This window comes from Brassica napus, chromosome C5, assembly GCF_020379485.1.
Source record: "Brassica napus cultivar Da-Ae chromosome C5, Da-Ae, whole genome shotgun sequence".
NCBI lineage: Eukaryota > Viridiplantae > Streptophyta > Magnoliopsida > Brassicales > Brassicaceae > Brassica > Brassica napus.
In genome coordinates, this window is record NC_063448.1 from 29,066,716 (window position 1) to 29,085,593 (window position 18,878).

At 39.8% G+C, this 18,878-nt stretch overlaps 1 non-coding gene across 1 annotated transcript; it reads right to left on the minus strand.

Moving 5' to 3' along the window:
* Nucleotides 1-300: 300 nt before the first annotated feature.
* Nucleotides 301-407, minus strand: LOC125588094. Its single transcript, XR_007324491.1, has one exon. It is a non-coding gene; the product is annotated as a small nucleolar RNA R71 (small nucleolar RNA).
* Between the last annotated feature and the right edge of the window lie 18,471 nt (nucleotides 408-18,878).

Consider the following 18,878-nt stretch of genomic DNA (forward strand, 5'->3'; position numbering starts at 1 on the left):
CCCATTGAGAGAAGAGACTTTGAGATCAAGACTGGTCTCATTAATTTGGTGGAGAAAAATCCGTTTCATGGAAACCCGTCTGAGGACCCGATGTATCACTTGGAGCATTTTGAGCGAGTCTGTGACACCAGCAGACATAATGGAGTTCCTCAAGGCGCTTTGAAATGCAGGTTGTTCCCGTTTTCCTTAGCTGATAAAGCTATCAGATGGTTAAAGTCCATCCCTCCAGGATCTCTTACTACATGGGAAGAGACAAGAGCTGCTTTTCTACAGCATTTCTTCACCAAGTCAAGGTCCACATATCTGAGAAGCAGAATTGGAAGCTTTCAGCAGCTTGATTCAGAAAGCTTTCATGAGGCTTGGGAGCGTTTCAAGGAGTACACACAGGACTGCCCTCACCATGGTTACACTGATGTGAGCTTGCTGAACATTTTCTATAATGGAGTTCATGAAGAGAGTCAAGATGCCATGGACACAGCAAGTAATGGTGATTTCATGACCAAGACTGTTGAAGAAGCTTACACCTTGCTGAACAACCTGTCATCCAGCAAAGCAAACCGCAAGTCAAGGTTTGACACCAGCCAGAAGGGTGTTGGTTATGAATCCAAGAAGATAGATGAGCTGAATGCCAAGATTGAGATGCTTCTCAAGAGAGATCAGAAATCTGTGAAATTTGTGGAGGAGCAAGGCTATCGTTCCTCACAAGAAACTGTTGGTGATGATTCAGATGATATGCAAGCTGATGTGAACTACATTGGTGGTCAAGGAAACTACAACAGAGGCTACAATCAGAACCTTGGATGGAGTCAAAATCAGCAAAATAATCTGTCTTACCGGAGCAACAATGTGGAGAATCCACAACATCAGTCCTACCCTCAGGCAGGAAACAGGCAGAACCAGAATCAGAACCAGAGTGTGTTCAACCAAGGATATCAGAACAGAAATCAATATCAGGGGAACAACTCGGGCAACTCAGGATTTCAGCAAAGGCAGCAGTACAACAACTACCAGAATCAAGGGAATGCCTCTTCGTCACAGTCTTCTCAGGATAACGAAATTAAGAAGATGCTGCAAATGGTGCTAGAAGGTCAGAAGAATAGCACTGCAGAGATAAACACCAAGGTGGATAACATGTATGGAGAGCTTAATGGGAAGTTTGAAGCTTTGAACACCCATTTGAAAGTTTTGGAAAAGCAAGTTGCTCAAACCGCCTCCAGCAGCAGAACAGCACCTGGATTTCTACCAGGGAAGTCAGAGACGAATCCCAAGGAGTTTGTGAATGCTGTAACACTTAGGAGTGGAAAAACGATTGAGGGATCGAATAAGAAAAAGATCGACCGATCTCAGGAACAGATCGACCGATCCAAGGGGACGGAGATCGACCGATCCGGTCCATGTGGATCGACCGATCCCGTGTCAACGAAGCCAAATTCCTCTGAACCTGAAGAGGTGTATGTGGCGCCTCCTGCTTATGTTCCTAAGGCTCCATACCCATCCAGACCAAGGCAGAAGATCAAAGAACGTGAGTACGAGAAGCTAAAGAACCTTGTTGGGGAGTTACATGTGAGATTGCCATTCGTTGAAGCGGTGAAGATGGTACCTTCTCTTAAAAGGTACATGAAGGAGATTCTTACCGATAAGATGAGCCTAGAGCGTGGTGTGTTGATGCTCAATGAGGAATGTAGCGCAGTTCTACAAAATGTCATGCCTAAAAAGCGTGAAGATCCCGGAGCATTTGTTCTACCATGCCGCATTGGATCACTTACCTTTGAGAGGAGTCTCTGCGATCTGGGTTCAGGAGTGAGCCTAATGCCTTTCTCTGTCTCTGAGAGGCTAGGCATGACGAACTACAAACCTACAAGGATCTCCTTGGTCCTTGCTGACCGATCAGTGCGAAGACCAGTCGGTGTACTAGAAAACATCCCTGTTGGTGTTGGAAAGGGATATGTGCTTACCGATTTTGTAGTTCTGGAGCTGGAAGAGGAACCTAAAGATCCTCTCATTTTGGGCAGACCGTTTTTAGCTACTGCTGGAGCCATGATTGATGTACAGAATGGGCATATAGACTTACGTCTAGGAGACATGGCGATGAGATACAATGTGGAGAAGGTGCTGAAAAATCCGACTATTGATGGACAGACTTTCTGGGTTGATACATTGACTGAACTGGTGGAGGAAATGGATGAAGAGTTGCACACTGATGATCCTCTACAAGTCGCATTGACCCAAAGGGAGAGTGAGTTCGGGTTCATGAACCAAGAAGTGGTTGGATTTTCTGAGATTTTGGATTCAGCCTCACCGATTGAGAAGCATGTCGCCTATGTCAGCCTTGAAGACTCAGGCACCGATAAAACCGTCAAACCGTCATCCTCCCAACCAGATTGGAGTGAGGAGAATGCTCCAAAGGTGGAACTTAAAGCCCTCCCAGCTGGGCTGAGGTATGCATTCTTGGGACCGAATTCCACATATCCTGTTATTATTTGTGCTAACCTGAATAATGTGGAGACCGCTTTGCTTCTTTCAAAATTGCGAAAGTATAGAAAAGCATTGGGGTACTCTTTGGATGATATTACAGGTATTTCTCCAGATCTTTGCATGCACAAGATTCACTTGGAGGATGAGTCAAAGACGTCCATAGAGCACCAGCGAAGACTGAATCCCAAACTGATGGAAGTTGTGAAAAAGGAGATTCTAAAGCTGTTGAGTGCAGGGGTGATCTACCCAATTTCAGACAGCACTTGGGTGAGCCCGGTTCATGTGGTTCCTAAGAAGGGTGGCATCACTGTCATCACAAATGAGAAGGCTGAGCTGATTCCTACCAGAACAGTCACAGGGCATAGGATGTGCATTGACTACAGGAAGCTAAACTCAGCCACAAGGAAGGACCACTTCCCACTTCCTTTCATTGACCAGATGCTGGAAAGACTAGCCAACCACCCCTACTACTGTTTTCTCGATGGCTACTCCGGGTTCTTTCAGATACCCATTCATCCAGAGGACCAAGAGAAGACAACATTCACCTGTCCATACGGTACTTTTGCCTACAGGAGAATGCCCTTCGGATTGTGCAATGCTCCTGCCACTTTCCAGAGATGCATGATGTCGATCTTTACTGATCTTATTGAGGACATTATGGAGGTTTTTATGGACGATTTCTCAGTCTACGGTTCTTCATTTACCGACTGCCTTGCTAATCTGTGCAAGGTGCTGGAAAGATGTGAGGAGAAGAACTTGGTGCTAAATTGGGAGAAGTGCCATTTCATGGTGAAAGATGGCATTGTTTTGGGTCACAGGATATCAGAGCAGGGTATCGAGGTTGACAAAGCAAAGATTGAAGTTATGACCAGCCTACAGCCTCCTAGGACAGTGAGGGATATTCGGAGTTTTCTGGGACATGCCGGTTTCTACAGGAGGTTTATCAAAGACTTCTCTATGATAGCGAGGCCACTCACCCGTCTGCTGTGCAAAGAAGCGAAGTTTGTTTTTGATGCTGACTGCCTCGCTGCGTTTCAGATTCTCAAGAAGTCTCTAGTCAGTGCTCCCATTGTGCAGCCACCAGATTGGGACTTGCCATTTGAAATAATGTGTGACGCAAGTGATTACGCGATTGGAGCTGTTTTGGGGCAGAGAAAAGACAAGAAACTCCATGTGATCTATTATGCCAGCCGAACGCTTGATGATGCTCAAATCAAGTATGCTACCACTGAGAAGGAGTTGCTGGCAGTAGTTTATGCTTTCGAGAAGTTCAGGTCCTATTTGGTGGGCTCGAAAGTAATTGTGCACACAGATCATGCAGCCTTGAAGTACCTGATGACGAAAAAAGATGCTAAACCGAGACTCTTAAGGTGGATCTTACTGCTACAGGAGTTTGATATTGAGATCAGAGACAAGAGAGGAGCAGAAAATGGAGTGGCAGATCATCTTTCCCGAATGAGAGTGGAAGCTGAAACACCACTGGATGATACATTACCCGAGGAGAATGTCTATGTGATCACCTTGCTGGAGGATGAGTATTTGGATCAGGCTGATTGCTGTGTCATGAGACAAATTCAGGATGATCTCCCATGGTTTGCAGACTTTGCAAACTACCTATGTGCTGGAATTGAACCACCGAACCTGAAGGGGTATGAGAGGAAGAAGTTCATGAGAGATGTGAACCACTACTACTGGGATGATCCCTTCCTCTACAAGAGATGCTCAGATGGTTTATTCAGGAGATGTGTTCTGGAGAATGAGATGCAAGGGATTCTTTTCCACTGCCACAGTTCAGAATACGCAGGCCATTTTGCAACATTCAAGACGGTTTCTAAGGTCCTGCAGGCTGGTTACTGGTGGCCTACACTTTTCAGAGACGCCCATGAGTTTGTCTCAAAGTGTGATGCATGTCAGCGGAAGGGCAACATCAGTAAGAGAAATGAGATGCCCCAAAATTTCATCCTTGAAGTTGAAGTTTTTGATGTATGGGGAATTGATTTTATGGGCCCTTTCCCATCTTCTTATGGAAATGAGTACATCCTGGTTGCGGTTGATTATGTCTCCAAGTGGGTGGAAGCAGTAGCCAGCAAGACAAATGACTCTAGTGTTGTCAAGAAAATGTTCAAGACAGTCATTTTTCCAAGATTCGGGATCCCGAGAGTGGTTATTAGTGATGGAGGCTCTCACTTCATCAACAAGACGTTCGATAAACTGCTGAAGAAACATGGAGTAAAGCATAAGGTAGCTACACCTTATCATCCTCAGACAAGTGGGCAGGTTGAAATATCGAACCGAGAAATCAAGGGGATTTTGGAGAAGGCTGTAGGCAAAACAAGGAAAGACTGGGCTGTGAAGCTTGATGACGCCTTATGGGCGTATAGAACCGCCTACAAGACTCCCTTGGGCACCACTCCTTTTAATCTGGTCTATGGAAAGTCTTGTCACCTACCTGTGGAATTGGAGTACAGTGGTTTTTGGGCAACGAAGTTGATGAACTTCGACATTAAAACCGCTGCAGAAAGGAGGATGGTTCAGTTGAACGAGCTGGACGAGATTCGGTTGAACGCCTATGAGAACACCAAAATCTACAAGGAAAGAACTAAGGCGTGGCATGACAGAAAGATAATCCCGAGAGACTTCGCTGCTGGAGACAAAGTCCTTCTGTTCAACTCTAGACTCAAGCTATTTCCTGGAAAGCTTAAGTCTCGTTGGTCCGGACCTTTCACCATCACAGAGGTTAGACCTTATGGAGCTGTTGTCTTGGAAGAGAATGGGAGGAAGTTCACAGTCAATGGGCAGAGGCTAAAACCTTACTTCACAGATGCAAAACCCGAAGAAGGAACCAACATTCCTTTATCGGAACCTGATCTCGCCTAAGGACAACAAAATAGTCAGGCTCGCGACTTTAAACAAGCGCTGAGTGGGAGGCAACCCACATGGTTTGATTTTCTTTCTCTTTTGTGATTATGTTTTCTTGTGTGAATTGATTTTTGGTTGTGTTTTTAGATGATTTTCAGGCATGTATCACGATCAGGCAGAGATCGATCGATCCTAAAGAAACATAACGGTCGATCTCAGGATAAGATCGGTCGATCCATACGCGTAGGATCGGTCGATCTAAGGTAAGTATTGTCCGGTTTGATTTCACTTAATTTAAACCGGAAAACACCCACAAAACACCCAACTCGCTAAAATATCAATCAAAACACATATCATTTCATCTTCCTCTCCTCTCAAACTCTCTCAAACCTCTCAAGAACACCAAATTCGATTTCCATCATCTCTCATCCGATTTTTGTAATTCTTGGTGCTAAACTCATTAGTTTTTCAAGCTCTATCCGTTTCTACCATCAGTTTTCATCAAGACACAGGTATGACTCTTTAATTTTGGAATCTAAAATCGCCCTAGGGTTTGATGTTGGGGAATCTCCGAATTCTAAATGGAATGGCATCTAGGATGGTTTATTTGTGATGATTATACTCATGGGTTACCTTGATTGCCAATTTCGTGGGTTGAATTGAGATTTTAGAGAAATAATTTCCAATGGTCATAATGTTGATAAAAGTTCAAATTAAAACTGAAATTCTAATTGTTTGAATGAAATGCTTGAATATTCATGATGATTAACACTTTGCAGCATGATTTCTTTAAGCAATTATGAATTTGGAACTGAAAAATAAAAATTTTAATTTTGGAGTTTAATTGAAAAACGAAAATTGGAATGGAGTGTGATGTGTTATCTTGAGTTTTGAGAAGAGATGTGTGCTAAATTTTTACATGTTTAGGGGATTGATCAGAATTGATTTTATAAGAGTGTTTTTCTATTTGTCTCTTACTTGGGTTTTGATGAATTAATTTTGCAGATAATGCCTAAGAGACAGAAGAAGCAGGGTGAGCGTGGGAGTTCCTCGGTACAGACTGCTAGGCTCAGCACAAAGGGCAATTTCCGAAAGACGGATAGGTCTCATCCTGCGAATCGAGAGATAACCCAGCAGTGGGATATACATGATGATGATTTCTACGAGCAGATGAGGGGAGTGGAAATATGTCCGTCGCGCTTCGCTCACAGAGACACTACAGATGCATTGGGGATAACCGAGGATATTGAAGCCTTGTTCGAGAAGATTGGCCTGGGGACATCTTCGATCTTCACTGTGATTGCTATGCTGATTTGACCAGGCAGTTCCTCGCATCAGCCCGCCTCTACCATCCTGACGAGGACAACCCGGTAGCTGATAAGGCAATGTTCTCCTTCATTGTGAACAGGCAGTTCCACTCCATGACCATCTTTCAGCTGTGCGACGTCTTTGGGTTCGGGAAAGGACGTCAATCTTGTGTTCCTGACTTCCCGGAACACAATGATTTCTGGAAATTCATCGCTTCAGGAAACTTCATCTCTCGAGAGGCCAAGCAAGCTAGAATTCGTAGCCCTGTTCTGCGATATGCAGTGAGAGTGATCAGCAGTGTTATCTATGGAAAGACAGAACCCGCTGCAGTGACAAAAGATGAGCTAGCTCTTCTGTTCATCGGGGCTGGACACCTATGGCCTCAGGGCGCAGACATTACCTATGTTAGCGGGAAGGACATAAACATAGGAGCTGTGATCGCGGAGAAGCTTGCGTACTTCAAAGTTTCAGACACGAAGAGATGTGGGTTTGGAGCGGTTATCACACGGATCTTAAGGCAATGTGGAGTGTTTCTTCCACCTTTGACAGAGTGGTGGATAAGAAGGGGATGCATCAGAACTTTTTCGACATGAGAGCACTCATTAGCAGCCACTACCTCACCGGCCCTTGGCGAGGTAGCATCGACAAGTCAGCCCCTCATATCTACCAGTTCCATGACCCACAAGGGAGAGAGCAATTTGTCAAACTACCCTATACCGCCATCACCGAGCTGACTGATCCAGGTGCTCTCATATTTCTACCACCGCCTGCATTTCTCTGCGCCAGACCCGCGACACTGAAGAAGAAAGGAGTCGCATCATCATCGACACACCAGCAGGCACCACATGATGATATAGAGGAGGAGCCTGAAGATGAGGAAAGTCTTTTCCCCACGGATTTCACTCCGTATATGCTGCCACCAGCACCTCCCGCTACTGCATCCGCTGCTGAGATCAACGCTTGGTCCATCAAGAGCCATCAAACCAACAACTCCATACTGCTGAAGATGTGGAAGGGAATCTGCAACATTAAGAAGGGATGCGCATCACAGCCAGCTGTTTCTGGAGATAGCGATGACGACTCAGGCGCTCACGACACCGCTGCTGGACCTGAGGCAGCGGAGGACTCTGATGATGATGGAGCATTGGAGAGGCGCTCGAAGAGGCGCACTGACCGCAACGCCTGATCGGTAATCTCTCTTGGAATTATTTTCACACCGAGACGGTGTGAAGTAAGTCTGGGGGAGGATGCTACTTATGTACCATATTGCTATTATTTCTTTTATTTTCTTAGTTTATCGGATTTGCTTGTGTTTTAAAAACTCTCTACGTATTTTTATCAGACCCTGTGATGATTATTAGACTATTTCCTTGTGTGTTGTGCATTACATTTCATATTGGCCATTTTTCAGGACTGTTAGCGCAGACAAACCGAGGAACCACTTGACCAAACAACCTCTCCTTAAATCTTTTATCAAGTCTCGGTGAATTGTAATCGACTCAACTATTTTTGACCATTAATGAATTTAATTTCTTTTGACCAGGAATCAACATCAGGAAACGGTACACCATATACACATTCAGGATTTTCTTTACCACATTTTACCACTCTTTAATAATCCTGAATGGCCAGACTCATCAATAGTTTGGTACCACACCTACACCTTACCCTTTTATTTCATCTCCATGCATTCTTACACACTGATCATATGTGCATACATGTGCAAAAACAATGGAGAGATTAGGGTAGACATGGTTCATCCGACTGCTTAGGTAGGATCGGAACATTTAGGTGGTTAGACACGGACCTGTGTGTCTAGAGGTGTAAATAGAAAAATTGGGTGTTGTAAGTGTGTGATTGCATCGCAGTGTATATATTCGATTTCGGTTTGTATAAGTTTTCGTTAAAAAAAAAAAAAAAAAAAAAAAAAAAAAGAGTTCATGTTTATATCTCATTCAGTAGATTTGATTTAGACATTTTATTTTTATTTTGTGTACCAGAGATGATGCGTTGTTTAAATTTGGGGTTAGAGTTTGAGATTTGATGGGTTTTGATCATTTGAGACTTGAGCAGTTCGAAAACGTGGTTATCAATATACTCGGTTTCTCCAGCGATTTTGCATAATGTTTTGCATTTTTTTGTTATCGCTGATACCCACAAACACTTGAGCCTCACCTAATTAAACACTAAAACAGCCTCCCAAACACCGAGCCCGTTATACCTGATGGAGATATCTTTGGTGGAAAGGTCACGCCCTTTTTAATGAATGTAAAGAGTTGATTACTTGAAACTGAGACTTGCAGGTCTGAAATATGGAAAGGTTTGCGCGGTCTTGGTGGGGATTTGGAATGAATGCCTTGACAGTCTCTGATTTAAGTGGTTAGCGAAATCACAAGGTAAGGTCTACTGAGGGTTAGTGAGCTCCCAAATTTTAATCCTCTTTACTTGAGGACAAGCAAAGATTCAAGTCTAGGGGAGTTGATATTCCGTGTTTTTAACGGTTTTAAACTCGTTTTGGAGCAATTAAATGGTCGGTTTTAATTAATGTTTTGGTCTATTTGATGCGTTTTGGTGTTCTTAAGTGTAATATGCAGGTTACTAGATAGCTTGCAAGAAAAGAACGCATTCGGGATTTATTCAGAAGCAAGATGGACCGAACAATGGACCGAATGAGAAGTATTGATCGCACAGGACATAGATCGACCGATCCATTGTCTGTGGATCGACCGATCCAGAGCTAAGAAGAAAAGCCGTGAATTGTAGCGACATGCGTAGCGACCAGAACTTGTCGCTACGGTTTCATGCACTAGATCGACCGATCCGGTCAATGTGGATCGACCGATCCCACGCTCTACGGGCTCCACACGCACCAACGAGCTTTTCACTCCTTTTTACCCACTCCCCTCAATAATGGAAAAGAGAACTCGACTTTTGGGACACAGAAAAGACCAGAGACGACCAAGAAGGAGATTTACAAGTTCTTGAGAGAGATTTGAGAGTTTTGTAACTTGTTTTGTGTGATTTGTGAAGATTTGTAAAGGAGTTCATCTCAAAACCATTTGGAGAAGATCTTCTGAACCTTTACTCTGTTTTAATACAATCTTATCATGTTTTCTTCATCAAAATCGTGTTGTTCTTGCTTAGTTATGTGTGAGTAGTCATCTAGTTGGGTTTAGGGGTTCTCATAGGGGATTTCTTGATGTTTTGATTCATAAAACGTGTGTAGACTAAGGGATTACGTTTTGGTTCTTCATCTAATGGATTTCTTACTGCTTGAACTGAATTGATCACTTAGTTCATGATATCAGATTGTTTGATGCACCGAAAGTGATTGTTTGAACTTCCGAAAATACTTTAGATGAGCAAAGTGTCCTTAACCCTCGGAAGTTGATGTTATTGCGCTTTGTGAACATATTGAACCTGTTCTTAATGCTTGTTTAGAAATTGAAACTCAGCGGAAGTTAGTGTGGAGATTTCTATAACATAGAGAATTAGCGCTACGGAAGTAGGTTAATTCTAATATCGTGTTTGAGTTCTAGACGGTTCTTAATATATCCCTGTGTCTGCCATTAATTGTATCTTGATTAAAAAGAAATCCCTGAGAATTCCCAATGCCCAACGTTTGTTTTAAAATAGTTTTCAAATCGTTTAAATCATCTTTTTACAGCTTGTTTATGTTTTGTGACACTAAAGAAAATTAAATAAAAAAACATCAAAAATATATCTTCGTTCGCTGTAGCTATTAACTTGTCTGCAACTCTACGTGTGATCATCGGTCCCTGTGGATTCGATCCCGCATTACTATTGCGTACTTTACTGTGCACTTGCAGTTAGATAATCGGGTTAAAACTCGACACATCAGAGACATATATTACATCACTCTAAATCGTTTTCGTTTTCATCAATATTACATCACTCTAAATCGTTTTCGTTCTCATCACTATCATTACAATCATCATCGTCGCTTCTCTCGAACTCGTCTTCACGTGCTTCATCTGTCGCATCTTCGGGAATATCTTCATATTGAAAGTTTTGCGGGTAGATCAAAAGGATTTCATCAGTTGGTTGTTCTGGTACCTCAACTTCATTGATAGCGTCTTCTTCTTGCAAGGGCGGTTCTTCTCCAGCGACAATGCGTCCACGAGGTGTAATTTTGATAGCAGCTAACCAGTTTATCCCGGAAGTTCGAAGCCGAGGATAAGGAAGGAAGCTAACTTGCTCGGCTTGTGAAGCTAAAATGAAAGGCTCAAATTTGTTGTATCTTCTCCCAAAATTGACATCCACAACACCAAATTTGTTATACCGAATCCCTCGGTTCACAATAGGATCGAACCATTCACATTTGAAGAGGACACATTTTAGCTTCAATAACCCCGGAAATTCCACTTCAATAATCTCCTGCAAGATCCCGTAAAAGTCTGTTTCACCTTTCACACATATTCCGTAGTTACTCGTTGCCCGATGTCTCCCATACTCGTATGTGTGAAAGGTAAATCCTCGTGTGAAATACATAGGTGATGTGGTGACCTTTGCAACTGGACCTTGAACCAATTCGTGAAACCATACGGGATAATAAGGATCATCATAATCAACCTGCAAAAAGCAGTTATTCTTAATTAATATTGAAGTATCAAAACACTTACTTAATTAATCAATGTATGAGATATATTACGTACCTGTGATTTTAACCACTTGACAAAGTGCTTATCTTTACGTGTGTCCACATCAGTTGCAGATATTCCTGGTATTGCTTCTTCAACTTGAGATACAAACATGCTGCAAATTAAACAAATAATCAGGTCATACATAATTAACTTCAATTCATATAATTAACATTCACAAAAATATTTACCTTTCAAAGTAACGGGTCACTGCATCCTCGCAGTTGAGCAGAATATAAATGTGGGCACTATGTTTATCCTCTTCACATGACCACCATACTTCTTTCGTTTTACCACCAAACCGTGCAATTTCGCAGAAAATGTCAGGAACACCATCAATTGGATATGATGTCGGTACTCCACCATCATCATATCTTCTAGGAACTCTTTTCCTCGTACGAACAGTTGGAGCAAAGTAGTATGATGTGAAGTTAGATGTTTCGGCTGTCAAACTCCCCGCAACTATTGAACCTTCCACCTTTGCAAAATTTCTTGCTTTCCCCTTCAAATGTTTCATCTGTTGCTCATACGGATACATCCATCCGTTGTGAACAGGTCCACGAAGCAATGCTTCATACGGTAGGTGTACAACTAGATGCTCCATGACGTCAAAAAATGAAGGAGGAAATATCTTCTCCAGGTTGCACAATATGATCGGAATGTTATGATGAAGTTGTTCGATGACTTCTTCCTTGAACGTACATGTGCTGAGATCTCTGAAAAAAGCGCTGATGGCTGTATATTGCAAAAGTAATCAAATTAATAACATTTCATAACATATGTATATATATTATAAATTTATAATTACCTGCAAGTGCTTCGTGGACATTTGCTGGAAGGAGCTCGGCAAAAGCAAATGGAAGTAGTCGTTGCATAAACACATGACAATCATGACTCTTCATTCCGGAGAACTTTTGACCTCGTTCAACACATCTTGACAGATTTGAAACATAACCATCAGGAAACTTAACTTCTGATGCAACCCAGTCAAACAAGGTTGTTTTGGTTTCTGATGACAACCGGAAGATGGGAACAGGAACGTTTCCATTGCTCTTAATATGTAACTCACTTCTTGAGCAAATATCAGGTAAGTCCATCCTTGACTTTTTGTTATCTTTTGTCTTCCCAGGGACGTTAAGTAATGTATTCATGATGCTCTAAAAAAAGTTCTTCTCAATATGCATGACATCCAGATTGTGGCGTAAGAGAAGATCCTTCCAATAGGGTAGCTTCCAAAATATACTCTTCTTATGCCAATTGTGAGACACACCATACCCATCAGGCATATTTCCAGGAACATGCCAATTTCCTCCAACTTTAACTGTTTCCTGAGCTCCGTAATAATCAATGTCTGCTTCGATCTGCTGGCCGGTGAGATATGGAGGAGGACCGTCTCTGACAATTTTTTTGTGCCGAAACAATGTCTTATTTCTTCTGTACGGATGGGCAAGTGGAAGAAAGCGACGATGACAGTCAAACCAACAACTCTTCCTACCATTCTTCAGTTGAAAAGCATCCGTCAATCCAAGACAATATGGACAAGATAATCTTCCATGTGTTGTCAAGCCAGACAACATCCCATAAGCAGGGAAATCACTTATCGTCCACAGCAGAACTGCTCGCATCGTAAAATTGTTTTTCAAGGAACAATCGTACGTCCTCGCCCCTTTTGACCACAATTGCTTTAGCTCTTCTATCAACGGTTGAAGAAAAACATCAAGAGACCGTTTTGGATGCTTCGGCCCAGGGATTAATATGGTCAAAAATAGAAATTCTTGTTCCATGCACATATCCGGCGGTAAATTGTACGGTGTAAGAATGACTGGCCACAAAGAATATTGTCTACCAGACATTCCAAATGGACTAAATCCATCGGTGCATAACCCAAGATAGACATTCCGAATATTTGTAGCAAAATCTGCGTGTACCTTGTTGAAATGTTTCCACGCTCTTGCGTCTGATGGATGTGCAACCTCACCATCTCTCTGGACATGTTCCGCATGCCACCTCATCAACGCAGCAGTCCTCTCAGATTGATATAATCTTTTCAATCTGTCTGTAATTCGTAGGTACCACATCCTTTGGTACGGTACCCTATTCCTCCCACGGGCTTGCGGTTTGAATCGTAGTTTTTTGCAGAATCGACACTCTTCTAACTTGTCATCTTCTTTCTAGTAGATCATGCAGTTGTCGATGCAAACATCAATCATCTCCGAAGGCAACCCAAGACTATAAACCAATTTCTGAATCTCATAATAAGATTCAGCAGACACGTTGTCTTCTGGCAAATACTCTTTAAACAACTCCGCCCATGCATCCATGCAATTCTCAGGTAAATTATGATCCGTTTTAATATTCAGCATCCTAGCTGCTAGAGACAATTTAGAGAGACCTTCTCTACAACCAGTGTAGATTGGTTGATTTGCAGCATCTAGCATTTCATAAAACCTTTTTGCATCCAAATCAGGTTCTTCTACATTTCCAGTTCCATCAGCTATTGTTGTAGTTGTTTCTAAAAATGCATCACTAATCATATCTTGAATCCTATCATGATCTACCATCTGCTCATGATCTTGATGATAATTATATTCATTATGCAAATGATTCGGTTCTTCACTATGATGACCATCCTCAAAATTATTATTACTACTACTAGCTTCATTTCCCCCATAACCCTCTCCATGTTGATACCAAATGTAGTACTGTGGTGTAAATCCTCTGTTTACTAAATGCTTCCATACAGTTTCACTACGTGCAAATTTTGAATCTTGCATTTCCGACAGGGGCAGAACATCTTACCGCTTTCCTGTGTGATCGGTATACAGCCCGCTTGGTGCATGAATGTCTCTAGCCCGCTCAGAAATGTGTTCGTCACCCTCCCGTCGGAATCTTTGTGCAAATACATCCAACTCCGTAACTCGTAAATACTACCGCCACCGGCCATTTTTTTCTTAGATTTTTTTTTGAAATCTTTTTTTTTCGGATTTTTTTCGGATTTTTTTTTCTCCCGTTTGTGTGTTGTGAGGAAGAGAGTTGTGGGAAATGACATATATATAGAGAAATTTTCGAGTTGGGTAGTTGAAATATAACAACCATTTTACAAGGAATATTTTACATGGATTTTACATGGTTTTAACATATTATTTACAACGACTTTACGACGAAATTAGGTAAGTTAAAGCACATTGAATACACGTTTTCACCTAAATATAACGGTAACATGTTTCGTTGTAATGTCGATGTAATGATTACGACGTATTTCTCATTCCACGTACATTCGTCGTAAACTTACATAGAGTTTACGACGAAAACTATTCGTCGTAAATTTACATGGCGTTTACGACGAAAGTTGGATTCCTCGTAACTGCGTTGTAAACACCATGTAAATTTACGACGAAATATTTTCGTCGTAAATGTTCGTTGTTATGGGCACGTTTTCTTGTAGTGGGAGGAGAATTTTGGTGGGTTAAGACCTGTTACTGAAAAACATGGGATGAGTCGTGGGTAACAAAATATCTATCAAAGCCTGAAAAGATTCTTGGCTTAGCTTCTCACAGAAATCATATCCAATGAGATCAGCACCAGAAGATGAATGTGATGTTGTTGTGGCGGACCTATTTTTCCAGATTTTGTCTTCTTGAACAAGAACAAAGTTAAAGAATGTTTCTCAGAGAAGCAAACACAATATTAAGCATTAAACCTAGTCAATGTGTGGATCCGAATAGATTTTTTGGCATGGTACAAAATCAAGAGACTAGACTGCTAAGTATGGCTATATGGTGGCAGTCAATTCTAGCTTTGATCATAACAATAACCAGCAACTCCCATCTTCTTACTGGTCCAAGAGTGTTTTGAATATTTATATGGTGTCCAAAGTTAAACTTTTCATGAAATGATGTCAATCAAGACTGCAAATGCTGTGGTAATCTTTAAGTTATAACTCATCTATTTTTTCAATATCCGTTTGCGCAACATGTTTGGGAGGCACCCTTTTTGTGCATGGAGTTGAGACTAGAGAAATTTTATATTTAAGCTCTATATTGATGAATCTCTATGATAAAACTTGCCTCCCACCTTCTACGATTGTGTCTGGACAATTGTTTCCATGGATTCTTTGGTGATTTAGACATCTCTCAATAGCATGGTGTTTAATGTGAAAATAAGTGGAGTAGAGGAGGTATTGTTCAAAAACGTTTAAGCAGCAAGAGAGTGGTTGGGCGGAAAACCGATGAAAACTCGATTGACTAGAAGAATAGAAATCTTGAGACAAGAGTGCCTAGATACTACCGCAATCAAATCAGATGCGGCCTGGCACAGAGATTCACAATTTGCATGTTTAGATGGACTTTGAAAAAGCATAGTACTCAGCTCAAGTTCTCAACAAGCTTCCCATATTTTCGTACGCCGTTAGTCACAGAGGGATTGGCACTTTGTGAGGTGGTGGACAAGGCCAAGGAGATGGGTCGGCAACTTTCAATGTGAATCAGACTCTCAATAGATAATCAACTCGATTAACACAGATAGTGTATCCTTGAAATTGTATGATATTGTGGTGGACTTATATCATTTTTATTTGTTTCGAATCAATCTTGTTTAATTGGATCCCCCAAGAAAACAATAGAGCGACCTACTTTTTTGAAAAGTTGGTCGTATCCTTGCTTCAGCTATATTACATGTGTAACTATTTTTAGATTTTACTACTTAAATGTATAAATGCATGTGGATTACAAAAATCTTACAAGAATAAAATGTTGTATATCTAAGTCAAATAAAATTGTCAAATGAAAAGACAATGTGACAATTGCACATATAAATTGACATAAACTTTTGTAAGAGATAATTTTCAAGTATTTTACTTCTCAAAATATATGCATATATAATTCAATCACATAATATATGTTGCTGATTTGAAAATCTAGATAAATTAAATAAAATATACAAAATAAGCTTTTTTAAGAATAATTTTAAATAAAATAGTAAGAAATACTAAGTACTTTATACATTTTAAATCTAGATAAATTAAATAAATTACGTTCGTTTAAAAACATTTTTGTGAGTTATTTTTATATATATTTTATAATATAAAGTTCATGTCCAATCATAGTATTATATTTTAAAAACATCCTTTGACTTAGATACATAACACTTATTATTATAAAGTTCATGTTGAATCTTCATAACTTCTAAACTCTATTGCCTTTTATGATTTATCAATTGATATTTCAAGAATTACAAGTTCTTTTCATATTATATCACAAGTCTCTTTATCTTAGATTCATATCACTTTTCCATTATAAATTTTTATTTTATCATAACAGTTTGAAAACTACAATATCATATATATGTTTATCAAGTGAATATTTCATCGCAGTCTTTAGACTCACATTTTTTATTTTTGCAATTATTTTTGATAATTCTCTTATCCATGATATCACCAATATTGGATAATCTTCTTTAATTTGATTATATATTATACTTGTATTCACTAAACTGAAATCAACAATCTCTAATTTTCATCGATGGGTGTCCTTGAAATAATCATCATGTCGTTTTCCTATTCTCTTTCATACAATAAATGTAGAGAGTATTTATATTTTCCTATTTTGTTCTATAACCTTACTTTCAAAGGTAATTTAGTGGATTACCCACAAATGCTCAAATTGGAGATTTACCCGGGTTCGAATCCCGCTGGCTACCGTCGATTAAAATAGGGTGAAAAAGACGGCCCTCCAGGATGCCTTCTGCGGAGGTGTACTTAGGCGCTAGTCGGATTCCCTCCGGGATGTCCGGATTACCTGTATTATCAAAAAAAATTTTTTTGGAGATTTACACTCTGAGTGACAGCCGAGGCCCAAGACACACAATTTTTTTGACATTGGACGAAAGCACCCTTCTTCGTCTGGCACAACGTTCGGTTCGTTGCAGAGTTGTAGAGAAGTCAGAGTGCTATTATTTCATTCCTCTAACGCTTTCTTCCCTGTGGTATTTTCTTTCTTCTAATATTCTCTTTCCTCCAGCCTCATTTTTTTTCTTTTACTTCTTCTTTTTTTTTTACATGTTGCTTCTTTTTCGTTTTACACAAAGGCAAACATGTAGCTTATTTTTCATTTTTTCTTTCTTCATTTTTTTTCACCTGCATTTTTCTACCGTAAAACACTTAATTTCTTTCTTCTTCTTCTCCATGATACAATTTTCATTTTCAAATTTATTCAGTTTGATTGACAAATCGAAACTTCCATATAAACTCATCCTAAAAGTCTAACCTCTTTTAACTCTAATTTTAGAGAAATGATGGCCAAAACGATTCATCAAAAGTTTGGGGCTCAAAAAATATTGCTAAAAGATCCAAATATTGAGAAAAAAAGATTCAAATCTCGAAAAATGGTGGCCAAAAACGAGATACAGAAGAGAAGATCATCAAAATTTTGGGGCTCTAAAATTAGAGTTACAAGATAACATACATAATAATAAATGTTTAATTTTGGCATCAAAATCATATATCAGATAACAAATCAAGTATCAGATAACAACTCCCTTATCAACTAACAAACCATGTACCCAAAAAAATGTATCATATTACAGGTCATGCATCCAAACCATGTAACATCTAAGAAACCATGTAATAATTACATGTTTTGTTAACAAGTTATAATTATTTTTCTAATGTTAAAAGAATCAATAACATACATACTAGTGAATAATAGATCTTTAGTCATACATCGTTTATCAGCAAACAAAATATGTATCAGATAATAACTAACTTATCAATTAACAAACCGTGTACCCAAAATATTGTATCATCTAACATGTCATATATCCAAACTATGTAACATCTAAGAAACCATGTAACAGCTATATGTTTTGTTAACAAATTAATTATTTGTTTGATGTTAAAAGAATCAATAGCATACATACTAGCGAATAATAAATCTTTACTCTTACGTCGTGTATCAGCTAATAAAATATGTATCAAATAATAAATCAAATATCATCTAATAAAACATGTCCCTAACAATGTATCAGCTAACAAATTATGTATATAACCATTTGACAACTTTCAACCATTTACAATTTGGGGTACATGTCTGTAACAACTATAAAAACATGTATCCCCAATATTGAAATAAGGCATAAATTTTGTTGAAATCTAAATAATATCAAATAATCGATATAATAATGACTAACATAGAAGTTATCCACATCGGAAAACAACTTCAAGAACTCAGCCGTTAAAGTATTTTTCTTCGTCATTCTCGTTTTACATAGAGCTTTGAACAAAAAATAACATCACGAACTCACTCGTCTCCTCTCTGTCTTCAGCTTCACTCTTTAACAGCGTCCCAATACTAGGAAGCGACTTCATCAACTGCTTCGACCCTAGACCTGGCGCAACTTTCACCTAGTTCTAATCAAGTTTGGTAAAAATCTTTTTCACGGCGGGTAGATCAAGAACATAATATGAAAAAGTAGTGCAAGAAAGATTTCAAACAAATCTGAGATGCCGTTCTCCTCCATTTATTTCGACTATAAAGATGTTTTGATTTAAAAACAAAAAAAAAAAAAAAAACCAATAGA